Here is a 7,847-nt window from a genome sequence, read left to right as displayed (position 1 = left end):
TCCTGGGCAACCTGTTTGGTTGCTCTGGCAGCACACACACCTGCAGCACTGCTCCTGAGACTCACAGCACCAAGGCAAGGTAACATCCCTGCTACCATCTGCCTCATTCCTGGAGCTGCAGTATGGAAGTGTTTTACATAGGGAGCTGCTAAATGATACAGGCTTGAGGACAAAGCAGTGAAAAACAGAACAGAAGCAAGGAGTGAGCAGTGCAGGTTAACCAGCATCTGAACCGCATGGCAGGAAATAGAGATGGGCGGGGAGACAAAGAGGTGGGGAGTCTGTGGGCATCTGATCCTGGAAATGCTGCAACTGTGGGGCACAATCCTGGCAGCACATCCCCACAACAAAGTGAGATAAGTGCACATCAGGGAGGGAAGGTGCTGTAACCAATGACAAGATCAGAGCAGAAGATAGGAGTGGGTGTAGCTGAAGTGTGATGATTCTTTCCCAAACCTCAAGGGACTGTAATTTCAGTGATATATTTCTGGCCAAACCGTACAGCAGAGTTTAACAAGCAACAGAACTCTTTAGGCTGTCACAGTGTGCGTGAAAATATTCTACTACTTGCCATATTTCAAGTTTTATTAATCTTCAATCACTCTCACAGAACCTCTCTCGTAACTCAAAGGTAAAAGCTAGAGTGAAGAGAGGAAGATGGCAGCGGCGGAGTGCTGCTCAGAAGCAGCAGGGCTCACGCTGTGAGCTGTGCATAGTGCACATCTGCACCAACAGGAGATTGTCAGAGAAAAGAGCAGTGATTTGCACAACATCTGTGAAGCCCTTCCTCCCTCAGGGGAGCAGACACGTATACCAACCCCACTGGGGATCACTGCAGTATGTGCACTATTGCTCTGCATTCAGGCACAGCAGCCTTTTGCATGTTCAAAATCCCATGCAGACAGGAGCTGATCCTCAGAGCTCTCTGCAAAATGTGCTGTTTTGGAGCACTTGCTCATTTTGGAGTCCAGTGAAGAATGAGTGCTATGTCTGAATAAAAGATTATGGCAGTGTTTTTAGGTGCCAGAATGATTCAGGGATATGCACAGGAGGCTGTGAAGCATGCTCAGTTGTGGGGGTTTCTCTCAGTGGCAAGAACACAGCACCTAATTGAAAGCAGCTTTAACCCTTCAAGAGCTGCTTCAAACCACAATGCTTGGTCCAGATACAAGAATGTGTTTTCATTCTTTATGTAATCAAAGGGATACAACCAGAATTTACAAGCATAAACAGGAAAAAATAAAAAAGCTTGCTTACCAGGAACTCACACCTGAGCATCCTATTGCTAAAAGCCTCTATGTATAAAAGACGTCTATGCTAAGTGAATACTGAAAGTCACAAACACACACATCCACATGAAGAAGCCCCAACAACCCTACTCCACCTCAGGGCTTGTCAGAGGTGCTGAGCATTTGCAACCTATGGATAAAGTCAGAATTTCCATGTCTAGCACTTCTGGAACTACCCCTAAAACATCTCATTCAGGGCTACCCAATTATGGACTCAGTACCAGCAAACATTTAAGAAATATGCCCAGATCTTTCTTGACAAATCAATTTTTACTGCTCTTCAAACTACACCAAAGAGGATTAGCCTTACTCAGAACTGGATTAAATCCCACTGAAAATGGTTGATCTGAAACAGTGACCATTCACTGCGGAACATAGGATGAAAGACTTTGGGGATCAGACTAACGAAGCACAGAGATAAAACGCCTTTGCCAACATTTCCAAAAGCGGACCCTTATTCCAGGTGCCCTACTCAAGCCTCTGTAAGTGCTCATTTCTTCTGAAAACGAGGCCCTAAGCAAGCTGAGCCCAGCACCCAGAACAAGAAGCTTCCTGAAAAGACGGGCCTTGAAGTTGTCTCTCCTGACATTTGTCCATAGTGGGCCTCAGGTGAGCCCATTCAGTAACGCTAACTTGTAGCTGTCATGGCACGTGAAAGCAGGGAGAGCAGCACCTCACGTCATTAATCGTATTTCGTACTGTAGAGGATTACTTCAGAGAAACTATTCATGGGCAGCTGCCACACAGAACCTCGCTGCTGCCATTTCCCTGCCACACTTCCAACCAAGAAGGCTGGTAGGTAACACTTGGTCTCACCTCAGCAGCAGCACTGGGAAACAAGTGTGCCTGCCCATTGGGAAAGCATCCTTGCCTCTACAGCAGCTAAGTTTGAAAACACAACCAGATTTCCATCACTTTTCTGGGACCTGTTAACATAAATACTGTTCTTTGGGCTCTTATATGCATTTTAAGATAAAAATGGCTGTTTTCTATCTAGGGCAAGCTCCTCTCTTTGCTAGGGCACGCCATGTTGAGGAGGAGGAATGACAACAGCAGGTACAGTACATTCAGTTCAGGGAAGGTCAGTCACATGCACAGAGCATTTCTAATTACAGCTCCACAGAAGAACATGAACACATCCAGAGCTCGCTACAAATGGCAGGACAGGGAATGCAGATCACAATGAGGATGTAAATCACATCTAGGAAACAGCAACAAGGGAATACGCAAAGGGAACAACTCAAACATGTGAGCACAGCACACACAACTCCACGGCACTGTCCATGGAAGACCAGCTCCACCCAGCACCGCAGGCAGGAGGCCAGGTGCCACCGGGGTTCAGGTTCACTTGATCTCCTCCTCTGCTGCACAGCAGTGCCTCCAGCCTGTGTGTGCTGATGGAAGCACTGAGATCGGCAGGCACTGCTTGCAACTTCTCACTGCAATGCAATGAGCTCCTCTGATGTGTTTCATGCAGATTCAGCATCCAGGTGGTGTGAAGCAGAGCTGCTGGCAGGCTGGGATATACTGCACTTCAGCCGCTGGACTTCATGTCTCTTAAAAAGGTGTACTTCTAATTTGCTAGGTTTCACATATCAAACTTTGAATCACCTAAAGTAAGTTTATGGAGAAGTAATAAGTTATTTCATCTGGGAAATGACCTAGAAAATGCAATGGTCCTCCAGAGAGCAACTGTGCCAAATCTGGAGATGAAATTCATTAAATGAAGTGCAAGAGAAAAAAACTTTGATTCTGCTTCAGCTGCAAAGCCTTTTCCAGATGCAGTTTGGTGAGGATTCGTTCCCAGCACTCCACAGCAGTTCTGCTGACCGGAGCTGCCATTTTACATCAGTCATAATAACCACATTCTTCAACTGCTTAAAACGCTGACAGTGCCCACACCTATACAGGTATAGTAACATTCATCTGATCTGTATCATCTCTTTGGCAGGCAGTGGTGCCAACATCTGAGAGCAAAGGGAAATGCTTTTCACTGTAACAGAGGTATTGCTGCAGATAACATGTATCTCCAGCAGCAGGGAAAGGCATGCCCAGGCTCCGTTCAGCTGTACAGATGTGCAGCACTGCCAACTACATCACAGCAGCGATGCGCTGTCTCATGAGCTCTGAGAAATAAAGCATCTTATTGGTATCTCATTCACAGGACTATCAAGACCCAGAGAGAATTTTGCTAACGGGTGGCTTCTGCATTAAAGCCACCCCACTGTTTTATCCTCTTTCCACAACAGGCAGGGCTCAGACCCTTCCCGCCACAGCACAAATACCCGACCATCGGGGTTCAAACAGCACGGACGGGACAACTGCCCACACACCCTCCGCCGCCCCACCCGCCAACGGTCGCCGCGCGCCCGCCCGCCCACCCCGCAGTTGCCACGGCTCGGCGGGAGGCGGCAGCCAATCAGGAGGCGGGGAGATATATTTGTCGCTGTTGCTACCGGCGCTGCGGGTCGGACGGCCAATAGGAAGGCGGCTCGCGGCCGCCATGGCGCTGGACGGCGGGAGGACCGCCTCTGCGTAGCGGTCCTGCAGGGCGGCTCAGGGCAGAAAGACCCGTTGGAGACGGGAGAGAGAGCGGCTAAAGGGTGCGGAGCGGCTCGCGGACAGCGCGTCCCGCCTTTCCCTCCCTGCGTAGCAGCGCCGGTTCACCCAGCGCCCCCCTGTTAAAGGAGACTGTGTGAAGGCACGCACGGCCCTTCGGTCGGCGGGCTGCGAGCACAAAGCAGCCAACGGGAAAACGGCATCCCAAGGGAGAGCCAGGGAAGGAGCACTGCGTGCACCAGGAACACAGCCTCATGTGCCCAGGTGTGGGCTTCGAAAGGCCACGTGCAAATAACAGGTTTTCCTCCTGTTCAGTTGGGTTTCACCTGCCTTCACGATACAATGGACTGAGACCTGACCAGGCACTGCCACTGAATCAGTAACTTGGTATTTTTGACATCTTCAGAAAAGCTTCAGACTGCTCCAGTGAAGACGTGCAATCCACAATCTATCTTCCCTTTCTTACATCCTTCGCAAAATTCTTACCTACAAAGCCCATTTTAGTAAGCTTTACTGTTTGAAAAGGCCCTCATCCTTCTGCCCCAATCTTTCTGTTCCTCATCTCCATATCAAACTCCTCATTCATTTAAAGTATTAAGAAAACCAAGAAAGAATGAGGTTTCTGTTGGAGAGGTGCAGTCCCACTCTGCAGGCGGGGCACATTCGTCCCTGCTCAGTATTCAGAGCACAGCCGTGCTGCCTGGAACGTGTCACTGCTCCATGGGTCACCAGCCAGCCCCTCCAGGACCTGAAAGACAGGAGGGAATCAAAGCTCCACTACATAGGATCTTAAGTGCAGTTTCTCACTGATGAAGAGCTTTGGGCAGATGTACAGAGGCACAGGACTGCGGGATGGCAGGGAATGTCAGTGTGTGTGAAGGGACGAAGTCTTTGTTCCCCTCTGAGTTCAGGTAGAGTAATCCACCTGTACAAGGTGTGGGGGTAAAAATGGCAAGCGCAATCTGTGTGCAGTTCTTAATTCAGAGAAGAGCAGTCCCCTTCTTTTTGCCCAAGGCACCAGCTCAGTATAAAAATAAGTTAACAGTGGAGGGTAAAACCAGCATAAAGTAGTTAATGAAGATGGGAACGATCACTTGGACGAGGGAGCTCTGTTCAGGAAGGGAAAGAAACATTTCCAAAATGAGTTAGCTGGTTTTTGTTCTACTCTCACATGACCTACAAAGAACAAACTGAAAGTTGTGTGTGCTACGGGGTGCCTACATCTGCACCTCTGTGGTTCAGACACAGGAAATAAACATCTGCATAACCCCACAGCAAGTCTAGGGGAAGTTTATCCTACAGACACAGGGCACCCAGGAAGCCAATCAAACGCTGTAAAATCATTTACCCATTCAGGCTCTTCATTTTCTTACAGCACACATTTTTAAAAAAATATGCAAAAGCTGCTCTTCTGAATTCCCAAACTGGCTGATTATTACAAAGACTTGGAGGTGTCCCCTTTTAACATCTGCAGACATCCCATGCTATCTTGTTCCCCAGCCCATATTGCACTGAGTGTCATGTTTCTGTAAAATCAGTGCAAAAATCCAAAATAGCAAGAGGAAAACTCTGGCTACAGAGACTGCATACTCGGGAAATCTTAGAAAAGGCTCATTCATTATTAATGCCCAAAGCTTTCCTTCTCATCTGGCTCCCATAATGGCCAGTAAAAAGGCCACTTTCCAAGATACAGATCTTTATATTGATGCTTTCAAAGGCTCTAAAGAGGTTCTGTTACTGCCCTCAGAAATGCAGCCACTTCCCATAATGAGGCCAGCAGATACAAGTCTCCTGCTTTTCAAAAATCCCTTTCAAAAAGGTTTTCTCTGGCAGCTTACATTGCAAGAGAAATGGAAATGCATGCTAACTCATTGGTTGAAGCAAAAAAATACACTTGAAGCCAGAAAATAAACTAACAGCTCACTCTACAGTTTAGATAGGGCCTTCTTGGGTCCTATTTTTAAGTAACATTTCATTCACGAATGTGCTCCCATCCCCTTGAAAGCAGTAAATTTCTGAGTTTAATTCTCTACCTCCTTAAAAGCAAAAGAAAGCGTATAGACTGAGTTCAGATCATGGAAGGGATTCTTTTATCATTTCCTATAATACCACTATTCTGTAAAGTTCTCTCGGCCATCTCAGAACGCTGCAAAATCTCCTCAGCAACACCAAGTTTGGAAATGAAAATGACGTGAAAGATTTGAACAGCTTTCAGAGAGCTGAGTTAAATTCTGCAGAACCTTTCAGAAGGGGAGGGCCGTCAAGCAGCCACCTTACTGTCATCTTCTTTGCACAGTGCAAGGTGAATCCTCTGCTGCTCAAAATGTAAATGGTACTTTGGATCTACACAGGCCATTGTTCCTATGATATTTTTAGTAAAATCAGGATCTGATAAGCAATCCAAGTATCAAAACCAACAAAAAACTGTCCTAGCATCTGCTCGATGCTACCGTGAGAATGCAGTGAGCTGGGTGCCAAAGATATGCTTAGATTTTATATGAGTCACACAACACACAATGTGAGATTTCACATCTCCTGTGAGAGTGCTACAGCTGGATGACGTGTGTGTCTGAGCTCCCTTCTAGGAACATTAGGTGTGCTCTCTTACCTGGCTCTGTCCCAGGGCTTGGCTTTCTTCTACGCAGGGTTGAAGAAACAGGTGGGCACTGAGGACTGCCAACCACAGTCTGTCTGGAACTGGAAGAAAATGTGATGATGTACAAATGCATTTGTATTTATGCCATTTATTGTAGTCTTGCAGCAGGACAAGAGGGGCTGCTTAGAGTTCTGTTGACTACAAACTTCTGTCATTTATTCAAATTGTTAAAGGCTGAAAAAACATATTCTGCACAGGGAGGACTAGCCTAACCAGGAGCAGTACGTAGGACTACATCTCCATTTGCAACTTGCCCTATGCCCCCAGAACACTCTCCATAAACAAAGAGATGTCTGACAAATGTCTCTCTTGGAAGATATTTTGAAAACAGAGATCTTCATAGTCAAAACACACAAAAGTAGCTTTAAACACAGCCACAACATTAGCTGCAATCCCACTACAGCCTTTCAAGGCTGTCAAAGTCTGGGGACGTGGCTTCCCCATCCAACCTGGAAAAAGGTCACAGCACACAGGCACCAGGCCAAGTAGGAGACACAAGGTACTCCATGATGGGGTGCTCTCTCCATTCATCACCAAAGGTATCCGTACTCCAACAATGCTGCCCATACCACAGCTGTACAGACCAGACCAAAAGTGTCAGTTAACAGAAGTTTCTGCCAAGCTCCCAAGTTTCAGCAGTCAGCCTTGGGACTGCTCTGCTGGAGGCTGCATTCATTTTGCTCATTTTCATCATGCTGCAATTACATTTACTAGTGACAAATGGACTCAGCCCCTACCCTCATCAATTTGTCTCATTCTTTTTTATTGCTTGCTTACATTTTAACATGCACAGTACCCTCAGCAACAAGTCCTATAGCTTAATTATACCAAAAAAGTGCTAAAAAGTAGCCTGCTTTAGCAGATTTGAGACTTGCTGCCTGCCAGTATCATGGGCACAGGGCTGTCGGAGGGAAAGGCCTAATGGCAGGATTCCTGTGCTCTGAGCTGACATCCCAGAAGCACAGGAAGAAGCGGTAAGCTGCAATCAACATGCTGGCACCAGTATTTTCTAAATCAATATGCTGGATCATAAATGCAATTTGTCTTACTCCACGGAGTTCAGTGTGCTTTTCTGCTTGAAATGTGAGGCACAGGAGAGCTATATTCTGCATGAAGCATTAGCTGGGCTACATTCCACCTGTCCAAACCAGAAGAGTGAAGGAGATACACCAGCACTCTCTGTGAAGGCAGGCTGGCTGTCCCACAGGGACTTCCAGTCCAGTAGCTGGATCAAACTCCCGTCAAGCAGCAGGAGCAGATGGAGACAGTCAGCTCTCAGCCCAGCTCCTTCTCACACTCCCACCTCACAGCCCTGTAGAGCATAAAAGGTTTGGATGCAGCCC

The sequence above is a fragment of the Tympanuchus pallidicinctus genome, unplaced genomic scaffold, assembly GCF_026119805.1.
Source record: "Tympanuchus pallidicinctus isolate F22 unplaced genomic scaffold, pur_lepc_1.0 scaffold25, whole genome shotgun sequence".
NCBI classification, from domain to species: Eukaryota; Metazoa; Chordata; class Aves; order Galliformes; family Phasianidae; genus Tympanuchus; species Tympanuchus pallidicinctus.
The sequence above is the reverse complement of the archived record's forward strand: the minus strand, read 5'-3'. Positions refer to the sequence as shown.